This window comes from Pezoporus occidentalis, unplaced genomic scaffold, assembly GCF_034315485.1.
Source record: "Pezoporus occidentalis ecotype Australia unplaced genomic scaffold, CSIRO_AGI_Poc_V1 ctg113, whole genome shotgun sequence".
Classification (NCBI taxonomy): Eukaryota; Metazoa; Chordata; class Aves; order Psittaciformes; family Psittacidae; genus Pezoporus; species Pezoporus occidentalis.
Genome location: NW_026912918.1, coordinates 1,365,185 through 1,385,668, shown reverse-complemented (window position 1 = coordinate 1,385,668; position 20,484 = coordinate 1,365,185). Strand labels below are relative to the sequence as shown.

Genomic DNA, 20,484 nt, shown 5'->3' with positions numbered 1-20,484 from the left:
TGCTAAAGCTGCAATCACTAACATCAGGGCCAAAGTATCCTGAGCCCCATTACTTGGTCATTCCTCAGCACCTGCAGGGAGCCGAGCCACCCTGAGGACTAAACTGAACTGCACCTGAAAATAACCTCACGCAAGGAGACAAGCCATCCTCCAGCTGTAAAAATAAACTGATCTCCAGAAAGCCACACTCATCAACAGAAGGGGACTCAGAGGAGCGAAGCTTCCCTAAGCTGTCTTGCATCGGGCTGCCCAGACAGACAATTCCTTCTCATGGCCAGACAACAAACCGTCAAGCAAACACCTTCCCTTCCCAGCTCACCATTAGGCCCACCTCAGCCTCCTCTTACTCTTTTTCCCTAACACAAGGCTTCTGCCACAGCAACCCCCAAGTCGCTCACCCCTGACAGTTGCAGCCTCCTCTACCATACTTCCAAGGGATGCAGCTGAACAACCAAAGGTCAGTAGTGGAGCTCTCCCCTTTTCTGTAGGAGCAGCTTTGTTCCTCATCCCTGAAAGCAGCCATAACCCTGCAGAGGGTGCAGCTCTCATTAGCAGCTTCTCCCACAAGTAATGAGGCCCCACAGGAGCCACCTGTGGGATCTGCTCCTCTGCAGGGCACACAACACAACACAACACAACACACCACACCAGAGCTCCTGCAGTCCTGGTACACTGCTTAGGAGGCTCACTGGCCACTAAAGCCCCTGGAGGTTCTGTGTTTCATTAGCCCCAGCTGACCCTCCATGAAAGGGACAGATACCCCATTTCTTAAGCAAGAGATTTACCATTCAGTACCTATCACCTTAGGGTGCTGGAGAGAGATCTCCTGGCTGTGCTGTACACTTACCCCTCACAGCTCCCAAGACAAAGGCACCAGTCTGTCCTAGCTTTGCTGCTGTCATCCTCAATGGAAACATTAGTTTGTGTGGGGGCTACTTTCTTTTTATCGATATCTGAGCACCAGGTTAGGAACCAAAATTAGCATATTGGTGCAATAGCAATGAAGTGCCACTGTTTAATGCATCTGGCTAGGCCATATCAGCCATTTATTTACTGTAGTCAGTCTCTAAATCTGAATTGCATCTGCTGTCTGCATAAATAGCAAATAAAGCAATACATCTCATAGGATTACCAAGCACTTTCCCTCAGCTTCTTCTGAACCTGTTAAATTCTGCTGTGATTCATTGGCCTGGCTGTGCTGCAGAGAGACACTTCTTGTGGAAGGGGGAAGAGGTATTTCTGTGCACTACTCCAGAGCTTCCAAAACCAATTCCCTTCCAGCTGCAATCCTGCTTTCTTTCTCATTTTTACTGGGGCAGGGAGCAACAAAGAGACTTTAGGACTACAGTATCTTACCCTGCTCCAGGTAAAGGTCACCAATTTTGAGACAGAAATCATACACTTAGAGTAGGTTTTCTTTTTAATGAAAATCTATGTTGTCAAGTTTTCTTTCAAGGCAATGACACCAAAAGTTACTTGTCACACTGACGTGGTACTGTGGGGACATGCCACTACCTTCCATGAGGCAGGACCCATTTCCAGGCTGCTTGCCAAAGGAGGCTTTTGGATGACCACAGCTTTTGAAGGGCCTTTGGCAGCAATACCAGGGAAAGGCTGATCTGTATGAAACAACAAGATAGGACTTGGTAGACCTAATATGCAGACAGCCTTCAGATAAATAGCTGCAAATAAAATATTAATTGTAATAAAAAGGTTTAGAAACATGAAGCCAGATTTGTATCTGGAAAAGTCTCTTCCAGCTTCAATTAATTGCTGTTTCTTGATTGCATAAATCACTAAAGCTTTGGGACTGCTATAATGGCTTTTACAACAGAATGACAGTTTACTGTGCCATGCATTTTACCATTTTCTACAGTCCTTATGCTTTTTTTGGATCTCATCACATTCATGGAATACTACATGCTTGCTCCAGCTGACTTATTTGTTAACAAATCTTTGGCATATTCTTTCCATTTCTCCACTATTGAAAGAAACTATCCAACATAGCAGTAAAATCACAGTTGCACTAATGATCAGCTCTGTAGCATGGGTTTTTCTTGTTTTATCATCAGGTTCACATGCTATTCCGTTACCTCTCCAGTCATGTTTTTCTATTTCCAAATAATTTCTATTCTTTTTTTACCTCAGTCTCTGCCACTTTGCACCTCACACATCATCCTGTCATCTTCATTGTGGCTTTGGGGATTTTTTGTTGTTTTTATCCTATGTTTTGAGCTGGCAGAGAGGCACATTCCTAGAATGTGAAAGACATCAGGACTTGCCTTTTACTCTAGAGCACCAGAATTTATTTTTTGCCATCCAACTTCTTTATACAGGAGAATAAAATGATATGCAACAGTGCACAGGCTGTCAAGGAGACTCTGACCTGGGACAAATCTCCAATCTGTACTTTGGTTTTGAAACCATAAACACAACATGCTGGGAGCTCAGTCCTGCTCTGTCCTCCAAACAAGCATCTCTAGTCTCAATGGCAGATGCAATCTGATCCACCTGACTGCACTTGTTAATAATAAGGAGGTAAGGTGTACTTTGTCAATGGATGTGAGTCATTGTCCTCTTCTAGGAAAGTCCAAAATAGATTTAACCATTACCCAAGGAAATTTGCATTTCACTTATTCATAAAGGATAAAGACTCCTTTTTCCTTTTTCATAGAAGCATTTTTAAGCTGCCAAAGTCAACTTGGGAGCAGGGTAGAAAAGATTTATGCAAAATTCTTAATAAAATTCATTTGGATCTATTTGCAAGACAGATTCTACTTAGCAGATATTTTTTGAGAACCCACTTAGGAAAGCAGGAACTACAAACACTAGGCTTAAAAAAATGTAAAACAGCATAGTGTTGTTCCCCACATATCATCCTACTTAATGGTGCTTTAAATCTTTAAATTTAGCTGTGAAATTCTTTAAATCAACCTGAGTAAAATGGCATAGTCATTGCACTAATGCCCAGTGGGCTGGAAGACAGCTGACATTGTTCCACTCTGAACTGTTGACAGCAAATTTTCCTGCAGGTCTGAGACTGAAAAGTGTGCTACAGCACAAGGCGGGATGTTATCTTCCCACCCAGCTGTGCTCCCCACCATCTTCTCTATTCCTATGTTACCTGAGCCCAGGCTTTCCCAGAACTCTGCACATGCCATACCTAAGCAGCTTGAATCCAGTTCAGGTCTGAGACAGCTACAGATCTCAGCTGCCCTTAAGGCAAAATCTGGTCCCTTGTAGGAAAGGGCCCATCTTATCTGCTTAAGATGTAGAAAAAGGCCATAAGCAATGTCCTTTCTGAGTGTACTTTCAAGACCAAGTTCCATTGGGGTTTCCTCTCAGGCACTCAGGGCTAGCCTCAAATCCAGGCAGGGTTTTGGAACCATATGATCCTTAAGGTCCCTTCCAACCCAAACCAATCTGTGATTCTTTAAGTACTATGGGTAGACAGCCAAAGTGGCCTTCATCCAGCTCACCTCAGCACTGTAAATGAAACCAGGTAAGTAGGGAAAGCAGAAGGCTGCTACCTCCCCTGCCAATTCACTGTATCTCTACCCTTGCACATCCGGGTATTCTGTCTCAGCCCTCTAGCAGGCCAGGCCCATGACAGCTTTGTGCTTCTGTCCTTTGTCTCTCCTATCTGCTTTAATCAAGCAGATAGCAATAATTTTGCACATGATTACCAGGAAAAGTCCTCAGTCAGTTTTGGACAATATTTTCCATTGTGTCAAGCTGTTCTACCCCACAAAGAATGTTAAACTCCTTCTTCCAGTTGGTGGATGCTGTGCCCGTTAGCAACTATGCTACACTAGAGGCATGCTTCATGGAAGCCATTAATATCTCTTAAACTAAGTACATTTTTTAATACTGACACTTTCTTTAATGTTTTTAAGCTCTAGAACTAACTTCCTTCCTTCCTCCTTCAGCACATATTAGCCTTTCCCTGCCAGATCTTCAGCTGGAATAAATTTGGCTTCCCAGCCCTAATTCATTAAATGATGTGAACATGTGCATTCAGTTAAACAGGCTTTTCGTGTATAATGCTTACAGATGAATGTTTGGCTTATGTAGGCCTTCAGCTGCAATTCAGAGAAGGATATGCCCAAGTCCAGCCTGTTCACCAATATACCTGTGAAACAATGCGTTCCCCAAAGAAGTTCTTCTGAAATAGAAAATATCCAACTTCCCAGGCACTTGTTCAATTACTGCCTGATATTGCAGAACATAAACATCACTGAATAACATTATTCCTTCAAACATAGAACAGTAATGTTTGAGTAACTGGAGCACAAATATAGTTCACCTCAGGCAAGAGATAAATTACATTAATAAAGTGTGGTTGTGGTTTTTAATTAGTTTGATTAAGCACGACTGAAGATGGTATTGTTCAGAAAAGCTCCATTTTCTGAAGTAAGGAATTGTAGCTGTAGATCCCAGTCTGGGTTCTATTGTTGGTTTGGTTTTGTTTTGTTTTTAAACTGGAGTATTGCTTTAAAGAGGATTTCACAAAGCAAGCAAACATCAGGTCATTAGAAGAGGCCAACTCCATTACACTTGTCATTTAGTGTCCGTGACCCATTTCCTTTTCATACCAGGATGCAGTTATTCTCTTCTCCAAATGGATCCTACAGCTCTTCATGTTCAGGGAGGTTTCAAAAGCTGCACTCTTCATCTCATCAACCTCTCTCCCAGACTCATGGGGAGACATCCAGACTGTGGCCAGCTGCCTACAGTCCCTCTTTTACAAAAAGTCCAGTTCTAATAAACAGAGAGAGAAAACTAGAAAATAGTTTCATTACCCATCAAGATAATTCAAATCCTTCAGCAGACTCTGCCAAGTCACTATGCCAAAACTCTGTAAGATGAAATTCATATATGGCTCCCATCTTCTCTGCAGTTATTTATTTACTAGATTTACAGTGCCACTAGACTCAGCAAGACCTGCTGTGTTGCTCATGCTTTGCAAATGCTTGAAGCTATGAACTGTCAGGTCTGGATGATCTATTTAACAGTGGCCTCGTGATGCCAGACCTGGCTGCAGAGGCTTTGCTCACGCCCTGAATCCATTTCTGTTTGGGTCATGTCCCTGCACCACACTCCCCTCTGCAGCCTTGGCCTTTGAAAAACTATGTAGAGGTTTCTAATTCGCTGATGCACTTGAATAAATTCCAAAACATACCTTTAGGTACCCAAATTTTTCTGTGTATCTACTAGGGTACAATCAGTGCAAATTTCTCCTTTGATTTTGCTGTAAGAAGAATCTTATTCTTTCTGAACTCAGCAGCTGGTTTTTTATTGACTTACAAGAAGGTATAAATTGTGGCTAAAATTTAAAAATGATCAGTGTATGGTTCCAGAACAGCTCAAGTTGCCAGACAGGAAAGAGTTGGTCCTGCCAGAACACCGTGCTGTCATCAAACCCTCGTTTTGTAAGTCAGCTTCACTAAGGTGGACAAAGTGGTCTTTCCTGCCCATTGATCACACAAATCCAGTCTGAAGACTTGTTTACTCTACATGACAGTTACAGGAGACAGACCTGATTAGATATTTCTGTTCTGATCAAGAAGCTTCTCACAGGCAATCCTGTGACTGTAAAGCAAATCCCTCCGCAGAGCTCAGCTGCACGCTCTGTCTGATGAGCTGCGCTTAGCTATGCTTCCTCCAGACCTGCAAAACAATATGCTTTGATAACGATGCACAGTGTGTTTTGAGGTTCAGGAAGAGACATATTCACCTTCACACTCTTATTCTCGAGATCCAGAAACGATTGTTTCCAATCGAAGGACACTCAAGTTTTTCACATCTTCTCTGAAGTACATACAGACCAAGTGTTAGTTCACTCCTGCATATCTCTCCCTATTGCCTTCCAGTTAAAATGCAGACCAAGTACTTTATTAATGCCCAAACAGCAATACATCAAGGCTCCATGTGCTGTCTGTTTATTAAGCAGCACCAAAGACTATACTAACAAGTCTAACAATATTGAATTTGATTTACATTTCAAGTGCAACGTGTTCCCTACAGGAATGCTCTGTAACAGGTCTTTTCATGGCACAAGAACCATAACTGATCAAACACATTTCTTGAAGCTATGCCAACGGTTATTTATCTGTTGTGTTTGTGACTGCTTAGTAGCAGAAATTATGGCCTCAATGTTGCTCTCTGCTGAACAACTAAGGATTAACTCCTCTGAAACCAGTGCAGTTACCTAGCATTACATTTGAAAACAGAATTGGCATTAGCATAGCTGAATAATTAAAGTCAAATAAAGGATGGCAAAACACATAGAGTTTGCTGTTTCCTCCAATATGCTGTAGTGCAAACCCTTTTGGACCAGTACAACTCGAAATACTCTTCCCACAGGCACCAACCAACGTCATTGCTCTTTGTCTGGTCCAGACTCTGGTAGCTCAAAGGTAACACACACAAACGCAGCAGAGTGAACTTCCCAGGGTAGTCACAAATTGCAGAGCGCATTCTTGTTTGTGCCAGTCAACCTTTGCAACATGCTTAGCCCACTGCTAATGGTCCAAATGGTCCAACAAGTCTGACAGTCTTCAGCACAAATCACTTCTCTTGTCCTTGAACTCCTTCTACAGTATCATGACCTCTTTTCACCTCACTGTGGAACATCTGAAATGCTCCATGACTCGGTTACTAGGTACATATTTTGAAAGAAAATTCTCCTGAGAAAATTCACCTTTGCAAAAGTTCCTATTGGAAAATTTTAGAGTTCCCAATGGAAATAAGGATAGTAGGAGGAAAGCAGATTTCGTGTTTGCTTTAAGTGTTAAATAAGCTTTTGATTCAAAGCCAAGTGGTACATTGTCATAAATGGGAACACAATTTTAATGACTTCTTTTTATTTTAAAAAGTTAATTGTTTTCCTTCCAGAATACTTACTTTGTTTTCCCTAAAACTACATTTTTAGGCACAGACAAAAATAACAGCCCCCAAAACTCTATTTTCAAAAAGAAGACTCGCTCTCCTTGGATTTTAACTGGAAATACTTATGACTTGTATTGACAGAAAAACCAATAAAGGCACTTTCTGCTTATCCCTTGCTACCCTTTAAAACAATCTGTCCACCAATCCAATTGCGCCATCTGTTTTAAAAACAAAATTGCAGTTTACTACTAGGATATTCTCTATCCAAATGCTGAACAGTTTGTAGCTAAGTATTAATCCATAAAAAAAACTGAAAACAATATCTTATTAATTCACAAAAATCAATATTCCCATACACATTTTGGAGCAGGTTCATTACAGTTAAGCCCAAATTTATGCAATGGTCAAAACTATCCAAAATGTACCTGTTTACCTATAAAGAGACAAACTGATTGCTAAACCTCATTCTGCCAAAAACAAGTTCTGTGAGAGAACTCAGGGGAAAAGAAAAAGTTACCTTACAGTGTATGTCAACTTTGTGCAGTAGTTGTTTCTTCTTTAACAGAGAATAACCCACAGCTGGGATAGTTAAAATAAAATAAAATTAAAATTAAGTAAAACAAAATAAATAAAATATAGTAAAAAAAAATAATAAAAATATAAGATATAAAATACAGAAAAGAACTGAGCTCTGTACCTATTCCAATGACAATTCTTCCTGAGGACTGTCTGCCAATTCAAACATCCTTGAAAAGGATGTGGCATCAGAACAGGCTTAGTTGCATCAATCTGGGTGTCCCATAGCATTCCTTTGAATACTGAATCCTATACAGGCTAATTTCCTCAAGTAAGTCTAATACCTTAAAAAACACATGGGACAAAAAAACAACAACTTTCAAAGCCTATGGCTCTTACAGCGGTGGTTTTACTAGCAGTCCAAATGCAACAGCCATTGATAGTGATGGGAATTCTTCCACTGGCTTCAGTACATACCTGACCTGAGATCCTAAAAATAAACAAAGCCTGAAATTCCCAGAAGTAGAAATCTATTGTCATCCAACAAATACATATATGTACATAGATATGTATGCATGCATGAATATATGAGAAATTATATCTCATTTGCTAACAATGGGAAAAGTTTATACATTTATGTTTATTTATAGATATAATTTTTTTCATTACTGACAACTAAAACCTGACCATTTTTCACATGGTGACATTGGGCTATAAGATTTCCCTCTTTCTCTAGTTCCTTGAAAGAAAGTGGTTCATGAATCATGAAGGTTAAATACAAATAACCTGCATTACCAGTCACAGAAGACATGTGGTTAATTGCTGTCTGCCTTTATTGCTAATTGCTGAACAACAGCACACTGGCACACCTACCACAGGCTTCTGAAGATAAAAAACACAGCATATGCACCAATTGTTTGTGTTCTCTTTACATCACTTTTCTTCCAAAACCAGATGGGTACAATTCACAGACCCTGCCCCTTAATCTCCTTTCCCTTACACTAAACAGTAATTCCTCTGGCTGATAACTCCTGTGTTAAGCCAAGTCAGAGAAGAGTCAGCCCAAACAGACAGACTTCAAAGCAGCTCCAGTAAATTAAGTCATTTGCTCTCCAAGACCAAGATTACCTCTCCACCCCTTTCCCATACACAGGCTAGGTTAATATCTCCTCTGCTTCTAATGAAAAAGCTGAGCTGACATTCCTTCCAACACCAGAGTATGAGATAATCATAACAGACATACCCTGCTGTAAAAGGAGTCCACAGAATGGAAAGAAATAAATAAAATTTCACACCATAAGTGGTTTAGGGAGATGGAGCAGTTCCATCATCTGACCAAGCAGTTCTTTCAGGTTTAAGTCCCTTGGAAAGGGGAAACTTTCTGTTGAGGAAAGTGGTCACCCTGCTTCACTGTGCCAGTGCTCACAGCCCTCCCAGGCTGTCTGGGCCCTCGCCAGCCCTTCTTAGGTTATCTAAGAGATGACGCATGGGTGTCAAGAGAGAAAAATATGGGTCAGTGGGCCCCCCTGGACAAGGACCCCCAACAGCACATCATTTATACTGTGAGACTGAGTCTGGCTGGCCATGAAGGCAAATCTTCCCTTTGGAAATACATATTGATCGTGCAAGGAATTGTCCTCTACCATGCAGTGCTTTAGCCTTCCTGCAAATTGTAAATGCCTCAGCAGCCTGAAGCACCAGCCTCTGGTATGAAAATGCAATTTGATTCATGAGATGAGGTGCATTGTCAAAGGTTCTCTGAGAAAGAGGATGGCACAGATTAGACACAACACATTTCTCAGATCAAATCAATGGATTCAGACAGGAAAATAGCATATTTGCTGGGATGATATACCACCTGTGTGGTGTTCCTCTTGAGTTCCCATATCACGTTCTTGTTAGCTTCCCCGTTGTTACCCCTCACAGACATTTTACTTTCTTCTCCTTTTCTCATCACACCAAGTTCTGCTAGAGAGCACGTGTTTCTTCTCATTGAATTTCATTTTCTCTCTGTAGAAAAGATTAGCAAGAACCATATTTCCTGGTCTATTCTTGGCCATGCCATGTTCCTGACACTCAGGCTAAAAACCTAGAAAGCAATAACCTTGCCAAAAAATTCAGGTTGGCATGCAAAGGAGATAAAATCAGTAACAGAGTGATTAAAGAGCTCTAAGTGATACTTTACAAGGAAAGACTGAAAAAACGAAATCTATATAACTGTGCTGAATGATAATTAAATCAGCACATCTACAGGCTATTGAAGTATTAAATAAAGGCCAACTCTCCAGAGACATGGAAATCAAGAGGATTTGGGCACCTGAATGCCTCTGCAAAGCCAGGTGAACAAGCCAGAATCTCACACACACACGCACACACACACTCCCCAGGCTACTGAGGAGAATTTTTAATTTCAACATCACGTCACTGGAACCAGCAGAGTTCATGGAACTTTAAATAACTCCCTACTTGCTATGGGGAAAGCAACAGAATTGAAGAAATTAGAGGATATTTAGGGTGATCTAGAGAAATGCTGCCAAATAATGGGGTAAAACTGAAAGGAAAAAGTCAAAGGTGAGTGTCTCATATTTGCAGATCAGTGGCAATGGAGGAAAGAGTAATAGTGGAAAATGAAAGCATCAGTTAGTGACACATCGAAAACTGGAGTGGCCAAAAGATGAGCAAAGAGAGTGTTGCCCTAGCAAGTGAAAGAATGTTTATACCCAATTTATGTTTTGCATTTATTAACTGCTGTATCACACAGGACAGAGTAACCAGGAAATTAGAGGCTTATAATTTCTTTAGAGATAGGAAGAAGGAAAGAGAAAAGAGAGAAAAAGACAGAAGGAACCCCTAGAAAACCAACAATCAAGAGCACATGTATGAGGGGCAGAAGGCAAAGATTCAGATCCCCACTCTTGCACTGCACAGAACCTTGCTCCCTTGTTGGAGAGTTTCAGAGGTCTCACCTCTCCATTTTCCTGTAGATAAAATGAAACACTGGACCTTGCTGTTCCTTACACAGCAGAATTCCTGGTTCGTGGCCAATCCTACCTCACAGTCTAACTAGCTTGCAAAGCTGGCAAGTATCAGTATTTCCACTGCCCAGATGGAGGCACAGAGGAGGGTACACTGATTGACCAAGGTCACCCAACAGGACAACAGCAGAGCCTGCAAGAGGTCCCAAGGCCCCAGAGTCCTGCTGTGAGCCATCCTGTCTCTTTTTACTGGTTGTTTCCATTCCTGGTATCCATCACTCATTACAGATGTCATTAAAACCCAAATAAAACACATCAAATACTATTATTATTAATTTAAAAAAAATTATACAGGGCTGTTTTTCTCATTGATTCCTGGCAGATTCTTTCTTGAAATTTGCCAGATTGGTATGAAAGCAAATTCATATAAATTAGCAATATACAACATGACATGAATGAGAACACTCACTCTCTTTAATCGTTCCCACAAGCATTTTGTCATTTTTCTGTCAGTTTTGTTGATAGGAAAGGAAACTGCTTCACAGTTTTTATCTCTTTTCCCTGAGCACATTTTGTTCTTAAATTTATCAGATATAAAGCTCATGTATTGGAAATGGGAGAGGCTGGTGAGAAATAGGGAAGAGATCTCTTTGTTTGTCTCTGTTTAGGAGCGAATAAACATCCATTGGCACTTTTGCAGTCATCTCACTCCTCCCCCCCATCGCCTCACCTCCTAAAAAATATGCAAAGACATTTTCTCTTTGAACTTTCCTGAGAAGGAAAAGGACAGATACTTCAAGTCAATCCTCTTCATTAATCAAAAAACTTTCAACAGCAGCCACTGGCTTCCTCTGCATGACCTTGATGTCAGGCTCAGAGCTGCACAACTGTATTCCCACATTTTCAAAACTGGACCATGTCAAAGGCATCTATACATTGCCTTCATCTTCTTTTTCTGGCCCCAGCCAAATGAAGAATAGAGTCACAGAAGAAATAAATGCTGAGCTCAAGAGCTGGTGATGAGCACCACAGCCATGCCATCCTCCCTGTCCAACCCTGAGGAAGTTTGTTGCCACATTTGGATCTCAATTTCATATCTGCTTTCTTGCACACTACAAAGTAAGCCTGGAGCTCTGCACATTGTGTCTAGGGATAATCAAAACCAACAAGTTGAATTTATGGCAGAAATTATGCAATTATGCAATATGGTATGTTGCAATGACTATTACATTGCACAGAAGGAAACAAGAATGGCTGAGAAAATACAAAAGGATGCAAGAGGCCACTACTTGTTTGACCGGAACTGCATAAGATATCACAAGTAAGGAAGAGATGAGGAACTTGTGGCCCAAAATTCAGTGCAACTTGCAGCAGCTGCAGCAGATGTTGAATAGGGCAGCAAGTGAACAGTGAAGCACTAATGACTTGATTAATTGGGCCCAAAAGGCTAGTGCGGTCTTTCAGAGGGAAGTCTAGGTCCATGAGGTCATGAGTCAGGGTCCATTAGATACAGAATTAACTCTTTAGAAAGGAATACTTCTATGTAACATGTCCAAAACATGTTTTATAAACTACAGACAACTAGCTCTTGTAGATGTTTAACCATCGACAGATCAGAGACATCTCATAAAAATCTGCTCTCATATCAGTTTACATCACACTTCTTGGCTAGAATCCATTTCCTATGAATATAAAGTGTGTGGTTTTGCCTGTTGCTTTATCTTTTTCATGCCTTTCAGACCTAGCTATTATCCATCTTGCCAATAGTTATTTATTACTTTGTGATTATAAGCAAAGTAAATAATGACCTATTAAATTACAACCCAACACTATCACCAAAACTAAACTCAAATTGCTAAAAAAGAATCACTTAATTTCACATGTGGTTAAGCGTTTACTTTTTTGCAGAAGAGATAATAGATGGTCACTGCCAACCTTTTTCCCAGGAAACCAGCACTTGGAGTAAGCACACTATAGCTCATGTAAACAGAAGAATTGTTCTAGATACATATTCTAGGCACTGAGCTACATCCAGGGTAGCAGAACACAAGAGTAAATATGGCTTAGGTTTTATCTTACAATGCATTCTGAAAGAGTGGTGACATTTGTCAACAGTCTGCTTTCTGCCTTTGAACAGCTAGAGGTGGATTATGCAGACAGGTACAAGGTAGATGACACTTACAAGCTTCCTCCACTCATTTCAAATTCTCCCCCAAAACCAGGCATGACTGCCCTGAATGAGGACCAGATCTAGCATAGAAATGGACACATTCTTCCACTTGCAGCAGGAGAAACAATGAGGCAAAAAGGGGTGTTAAACCTTAGCACTGTTTCTCCAAGGAAATGCTCCTTTTTGCCAAACAAGAGAGCCAAGCATTGGCCTGCATCATCACTTGCACACTTATGTTTTTGTGATTCTTGATGAATTATTAGTATTGGCTCTGAAACGTAGACAAAAGCATACAGTGGCAGAAACAAGCCCTAGCAAGGAAACAGCAAGAAAAAAAAAAAATGATAACTATTCAGATCAGACATAAACCAACTGTATGTACTCTACATGAGATACCATACATAACTGGTAATTAAATAATTACCCAAGAGCCTTGGCTAGCCAGAGGCTAAAAGAATTTTACTTAGAAAGAATTCAAAATCAAGGCCAAAATAAAAGTGTAGGTAAGTTCGACATACTTACATGAAAGACTTTTGCGATAAGCAACTGCAAGTCTTCTGCCAAGACCTGACTGACTGCCAAAAGGTCGTGTTTATAAAGGTTACAAGCAAATCACTGGCTCAGGTCTCCTTCCAGAAACTGTGAAGTTGAAGTCTTTACAATGCTCAGTGAGGCACTTTCTCCACTCCCAAATAGCAACCAGTGTAGCAAAAACGTATTTGTTAAGCAACACTGGAAAACACCAGTGCAGTTGATAAAGTCATCATATAATATCTGCACATAATACCTAGTTCCTGAAGTATAACTAAAACTTTTCAAAGTCTCTCCTGTGGCAAGGTGATTCCTAAGGCAGCTGGTTGCTATCTTCCTTTTGCAGTAGCACAGTACTCACAGGTCAGGATTCAGTCAGCAGTAAAGCCTAATTCAAGCCACCGCTGTTTTGGCATAAGCTGCCTCTCTGCTGCCTGGCAGTTCTCTCCCTACTCCACCTCCCCACGGTGGGTTTCCTCCCATCTACTTTTTCGGCAAAAACACATGGACCCCAGTGCTTGTACACACAGAACCCCTTCAGTGTTAGTTTTTCCTTTCCAGCTTAAAGAAGCTCTTCCAAAATCAGTCTCAGCCTTCTTCTTTTCAGGCTCAAGCTTTTGCATCCTAATGGTAGAAGCCATTGCCTGGCTACATTTAGGGAGTTTCTATGCACACCTGGGCATAATGAATCACATGCTGGTGCAATGGAGGAGTTTTCACTATAATATGCCCTCTTTTTAACAGAAATTTCCCTCTTGAGAAAGAAATGTTCATGTTTCAGCCCCTTTGAGCCCTTACATTTATCTTCCCTTTCCTCCACCAGAGTGTTCTGCTTGCTTTGGGATCCTCTTGTCTCTGAAAATCCATCTCTAGGAAGGGAGTCAAGGGGTTTTATTTTGCTTGAAACTGCAATGCTCAGACATGTGCAGCCTAAGACAAAAAAAAAGCAATAGAGCATTATTCCTCACCATGTTTGATCCAGCTCTGCCGCTGTGGCAGCATGGGATTTGAAGTCAATCCTTATGCTCACTAAAAAGGCTGAATCCTCAGTTGGTATGAGCAGGCACAGCTCTGCTTTCACTTAAGCACAAGATGTCTGATGAAAACTTGTCTTGATAGCACTGGAACCCAAAGTCAGGTGTCCCTGTGTGACCCCACATAGTCATGTAGGGAGAAGGATAAACAATACATTTTCCTCAAATATGCTACTCATTTCTTTTCCAAGAATAGCCCCTATAGACTATCCATAAAATAGCTTTTCCAGAAGCCGTTAATTGTACACAGAGATGCAGAAAATCTCCAAGGTACCATCAGAAAACAATGACGAAAGTCCTAAGCCCAAGAAAGCACATAAAACATGTCAGTTACAGCATGTGGAAACTCCTGCTGACTTCTTTCTGAAGAGCCCAAATCGTCTTAAATTCCAGGAAACTATTTGCTATTATGGGTTTGCTAATACTGATGAGAGATCAGGGTGCTTTGGGCTTTGCCTGTGCAAGACCTAACGGAAAGCTTTAACTGTCCTTCTTTTCTAGAGCCAACTGCTTGTTTTAATTCTCCTCATTATAGGCATATTCAAAAATGAAGACCTAGAAGAAATGTGAACTAAGGGTTCCCAAAATCCTGCAGCTCAGAGAAAAGTGCAAGAGAATTATTAGTCTTGCTATTTATTTATTTGCCTTGAAATACTGCGCAGAATGTCATACAACATGATAGGATGCAGGATCTGTGCAGATAATAATTCACAGTCTAAATAAAAAGACCAGCCAAAAGCCTCGCTGGGTGCTCACATCATGCCAGCCACTTCTTAGACGCTATCAATCTAGATGCCATAGCCAAGTCACAGTAAACACTGATCTTTTCCTTTTCTTCGTCCCCTCCTGCTGATTTGAGTTAAAGCCCATGCTCTGAAAGAGACACAGTGGAGACTGGAAAGAAAGTCAGACTGGTGACGCCTAGATACACAAGCTTTCCAGCCACAAAGCAGGGGCACTCCCTGAGCAATCCTACATTTGCAGGACTGTCCTGGCAGTTCTTTTCTGTCTTCCTTTATAAGGAGTTGGAAGATCTTTCTTCCCAGCCAAGGTTATGTGGAACCTGGGCTTGCCATACAGCAAAGAAACATAAAAAGTGTATTGTCCATTTTAAATGGGCTATATAACATTCTCTGCATGAAAATAAATAGTCTCAAGCATCAATAAAAGACCTTTACTAGTTATGGAAATGCTATTTACAACATGTCTTGATAAATTTTGTCTTCCCACTAAAACAGGAAAAGTGATGTGAGCTCAGGAAAAAAATGGAGAGAGTTTATCTGCATCCTGCAAAGCAATCTCCCTTTTTGCTTGTTGCTGGCTGTAAGCTTTGTTAGGTGATTCATTGGGAAATATTTCAATAAAAGTATTTGCCAGGACACTAAAAATGTGTTAGATTTTGAACAGTACTCACAGAACCTATCCAACTGAGAAACAGTTGCTCTGAGGAGTTCAAATTCAAAAGCCATAATATTTTGTCTTAGAATTTCTTAAGGAAAATTTTAAGTGAAACAAGTGGCACTGAGGAATAATCTGTATGAAGCCATAGGAGCTCAAGCCTTTTGAACTCCAACATGTATTTGCAGAGTGGCTCAGAAAACACATACTTGGAAGGTAATGCATCATGTTACTGCCCAGTTCTTCCGATTTCAGAAAGAGTTTCTATAACTATACCCTTTCTAGCCTGGGGATCTATACACTACTGTATAGCACATGCTCTAGATAACGTTCTAGACAGAAATGTTCTAGATAGATGGCCCAAGTTGCTTACTAATTGGGTGTATGCTGCATCATCACTTGTGAGGAGTGAATGCCATTGTACATAATTTGCAGTCCTAGAGCAGGTGACAGCTCTGCTCACAGTTTCTACTGCAGTTCTTCCCACCAGATGAGAGCTGGTCTTCGGGGTACAGCCCTATAACTTTCTTGCACAATGGCTGAGTAAGAGGAATCCCATTCTGGCAAGGCACAGGGCACTTCACGTCTCTGTCCCACTTATGCTGCCTTTACCAGCTGAGGAGGCTTCAGAAGTAGCATTCTCCTACACAGGAATACAGACCTCCTACAGCAAGGTTTGGAGCAGTCAGGAATCTGGCCAGAGGTGTGGTCTTTTTCATCGTATAGGCTCAGGTTTCACCCTTGCGTGCTTTCTAGGTACATCCAGGACAACATTGAGGCCAGAGAGCTTAGAAGAGCTTTGCAGTCCCACAGGATAGACACAGCTTCCGCAAACACCCCAAAAAGCTCGTAAACAAACAAACCAAGATACACAGACAAAAACCAAAATGCCACTTATTTCAGTCTTCACCTGGTCAGTGTATAGCTATACCTCTTACAGGTTTGGCACCACCAGCTAGGAGCAATGCCTTGTTGTAGACCCGGTCTATCCCTCTCAGCACCCTCACTGTTCAGTTGCTTGGATCCAACTTTCAAATCCAAGGGTACCAAATTCCCTTTAAAAATAACCTTTTTTTTCCTTTTTTTTTTTAGCCATGGCAATTATTACTTGTCATAAATCAGAACTGCCAGCTGTGAAAAACATTCAGTGCACTGTTCTAAAAATGCTTTATAATTGTTTCGCTCTACAGCAAAGAATTTTCTAAGTACTCTGTGGTGCACCCAGCCAGTCAGCAGATGTAGTGGGAAAAGTACTGATAAGACAATCTATTGCTATCAGTGAGAAGGGATGGAGCTCCCAGAGTGCACTCAGTGAGCAGAAAGTGCAGCACACTGGCAAATCTTTTAGGATTAGATTGCAGATGAGGATGTTCAAAAAATACCATCTCATAGAATAGAAAATATGGTATCCAACAAGTTAAAATCATGCCTTTGCTAGATCTAGGATGTGTTTCTTTGCTTTTAAATTTTCATACCATAATGAGGATGTATTCATGTGAAAAGAACAAAAAATTTTCTTTAGTAATTAATGCCTAGGAGAGAGTTGAGAATGAACAGCAAGCCTGAAGAAGACATTGCTCCTGCAGATGGTATTGCCTGCAGATGGAGGCTGCACTAAAGAAGCAAGTTGAGAAAAAAACCTCTTGCTTTAAGTAACTTCCTTGCAGTGTCTGAAACAGAGCTGGAGCATGGATTGATGAGCTGCTCGAATCTCACCTGTCAAACAATACACATGAATTCAGGCAGACTTTGATTTGCAAGAGTTTCACGTTTCCAGACTTCCCCTTTTATATTTTTAGTTCCAACAATACTAAAATGAAAAGAAAAAAAGAAGTCTTAAATAGATGGGGCCCAGTAACCAGGAAAAGTGATGTTTCATTCATCTTTTGAGGCTTCTCTGAAGTTTGAACTTTTGGGGAAAGCCCAAAATGAGAAAAGTTCTGGAAAAATGAGCACTGAATGGCTTCACTTTGTTCATCTACCCAACAGAAAGCCAGTGGGGTAGGTTGATACTCTGTCTGTATGTTAAATGTTATTCTAAAGGATGATGAGTTCCAGGTTATTCTCCACCCTAGTGGTTGAGGAAGTGGGAATGAGGATAAGGGGGAGGAGCAGGGAAAATGCTTTATTAGCAGCAAAGACCCTTTCTGGATACTAAGGAAAAAGATTTTCTTAAGGTAGTAAAGGATCAAGATATGCTGCCTTTGGGTGTGCAGAAAACCCTTCATTGCAGTTGCTGAGAACAGTTAAACTGTGGTATGTCTTGGGAGCTGCATGGGCTGACTTGATCCTTCCTTGGAGCAGTGCCTTGAGCTAGAAAGTCTCTGGAGCCTCTCTTCAGTCTTTCACTCCCAGCTTTCTATGTGATACCCTGATGCAACATCGAGCAGGAACATTAATTCTGCCTTCCTGTGGCCAGAGTTACAGTGGTAAATATCTGACTAGGGAATTGAGATGAAAAAGTCTTCATGCCAAATGACAGCATGGATGACAAAGACAGCCTTCACGCCAGGACCTGAGCAATGAGAGAAAATAAATGCTTAGAGCAAACCCAGCTGTAAAAAGCAGCCCACAGTCTGAGCATAGGCAATACATCTTCGAGGGACAGGATTTCTGCAGGAATTAGTACTGCTGTCTAGAAAGGCACATCTTATGCTTAGTAAAATGAAATAATCTCAGATGAGGCCCTGATTCTTACAGCCAGATTTTGGTGGTTACACAAATGGTTACTTACACTATTACAAAAATGCTGGCTGTGGAGGTAGACTGAGTGATTGTAACACTAGGTCCCACTGTGCTGTCAATAAAATCAAAATGCTTCCAAGGGAGAAGAGCTAGACCAGTGCAGCGGAGCAATTCTGAAGCAAACAGGATTTTTCTCTCCTGCGGCAGCAGGATTTTCAAGCACTGGCTTCCCTGTCACAGCAGCAGCCACCTTTGGTGTCTCACCACTTTGAAGTCCTGCTTCCTTCTCACAAAGCACTGCGTTCATACAAGTAGTTGCTGACATTCAGTCTTACTTCTCCCCCAGGAAAGGAGAATGGATGTCACTGCTTCTTTGCTTGATTGCCAAGAGGTGGTTGGCTGTCGTTGTTCCTTCTTATCACTGAGCTCTTCTCCTGCCCAAACCTGTCAGCTCTTGTAGGCTATTCTGGTTTTGACAAAACACAAGCAGAAAGCAATCCTTCCCTCATACCAGGTAGCAGAGTCATGGTGCTCCTAAACTAGCTGTATCTTCTCACAAATTTTTAGGATGAAAGGAATACTAATTAATCATTTTAGCATGACTAATGGCTGAGAGCCAGTATTTTCCAAAGTAAAATGGAAACTTAGACATTCCCAGGTGTGGGAAATACCTGGGAATACCAGCTCCAGTCTCAGAAAGATGTGAGAACTCATACTTTGGGGAGAAATACATTAGGATGTGTGTCTGAATGTCAGAGGCCATTAAAAACTGAGCACTCCAATGCAGAGTTATTCTGAAGTCTAAGCACTATAGGCAATAAGCAGTAAATCCAGACATTTCAGGTGGAAGAGCTACTCCAGGAGAGAGCAGCAGGCACTCCCTGCAGCCCTCCAGCAATGCTGACAGGCTAGGGTGCATGATGTATGTGTGCTGTTAGCAATCAGTGGCAGGGCTTCAGCTTTGAAATGCTCATCAAACAGTTTAACACTTCAATGGAGCAGCATAATGCAATTCATTTTGAAGGTGCTCTATTCCCATTCAAAATGATGGCTGGGCCATGTTTATAGTGAAATTGCATTTTTCCTTATAGAACATGCTTTCCAGATGCTGAGAAAACGTAAATTCTGTGTCAGATGCTAACTCTCAAGATGGGTAATTTGGCTGCAAGCTGGCACCAGGCATGGGGATACATTAAAGACTACAGGAGACCTCAGCACAGTACCTACGAAGGCAAGTCAGGCTGTGAACCTTCACACTCTTTCTCCCTTTCTGCATTTCTGCTCCATCCACACCACAGCCCTCTCGCCCTGTGCAGAACTGAGCGCTGTTCAGCTGCCAGAAGTGTCACACACAAAAAATAGCACTTACATAGCAGTGATTTATGCTGAGTATTCCCAGCTGTGGAGATCACACAAAGGTACTGACAATATAGGATCAGCTAAACAGGATGGCAAGGAGTATTTCAGCAATGATAATACAAAGCATGGCAAAAGAGAGGACATGCACAGAAACACACTCTGTTTCTGAGGAACCACAGAACATGAAGAAAATAGGTTAGGTATGTCCAATGCAGAGAAAAACATCTTAGTAATATCTCAGTTTGGCTCCATTGGCAGTCACCTGTTGATTTATCCGCATCACTCTTCCTCTTCATCCCACAAGGTCCTCATGCACAGGTACCTCTTTTCAACACCTTCAATGCTCTGTTTACCTCTGCCTCTCCATGCCTAGCTTCTCCTGCCAGGCTTCAGGCTGACCACACCCTTCACACACTGAAGACACTCCTGTTGTCACAGAGTCCACCCACCCCCTTTTGTTCACCTTTTTCAGCTTATCCTCAAGTTTACCCCTGTGTCCACACGGGGGTGCCTCTGGAGAATCATTTTGGCCACAAAGAGACAAGAATTGCATACAAATTGTTCTTTGCCATTCCATTTCTGCTAATCCCTACCTGCTGCTCAGTGGCCTTACTCTTCTCTGGGCTCCTTCAGACCATTCCTACATCCCTGAGTCAGTTCAAACCATAATCAGGTTCCCACCAGACCTCCAGCTGCCACCTCCACAAGTTCTTTTCCCACCTCCCATTTCCTCCTCTGCTGCATTCTATTGGCACTCATGGCCACGGTTTGTCATCCACACCTAAAGGTGCTTTATGAGAGAATAATAAAGCAAACAAAACCCAAAACTGAAACACACATGAAAAAAACATGAAAAAAACCCACAGAAAACCAACAGAACTGCAGGGGCAATGTGGACATACACTATGAGAAAAAGTGCAAAAAA

At 41.5% G+C, this 20,484-nt stretch overlaps 1 long non-coding RNA gene across 1 annotated transcript; it reads right to left on the bottom strand.

Annotated features, from left to right (window-relative positions):
- Nucleotides 1–1,499: 1,499 nt before the first annotated feature.
- LOC134171628 (uncharacterized) lies at nucleotides 1,500–20,250 on the bottom strand. Its single transcript, XR_009967691.1, has 4 exons — nucleotides 19,822–20,250; nucleotides 18,250–18,666; nucleotides 4,596–4,761; nucleotides 1,500–1,619 (listed from the first exon to the last, which is right to left on the bottom strand). It is a non-coding gene; the product is annotated as an uncharacterized LOC134171628 (long non-coding RNA).
- Between the last annotated feature and the right edge of the window lie 234 nt (nucleotides 20,251–20,484).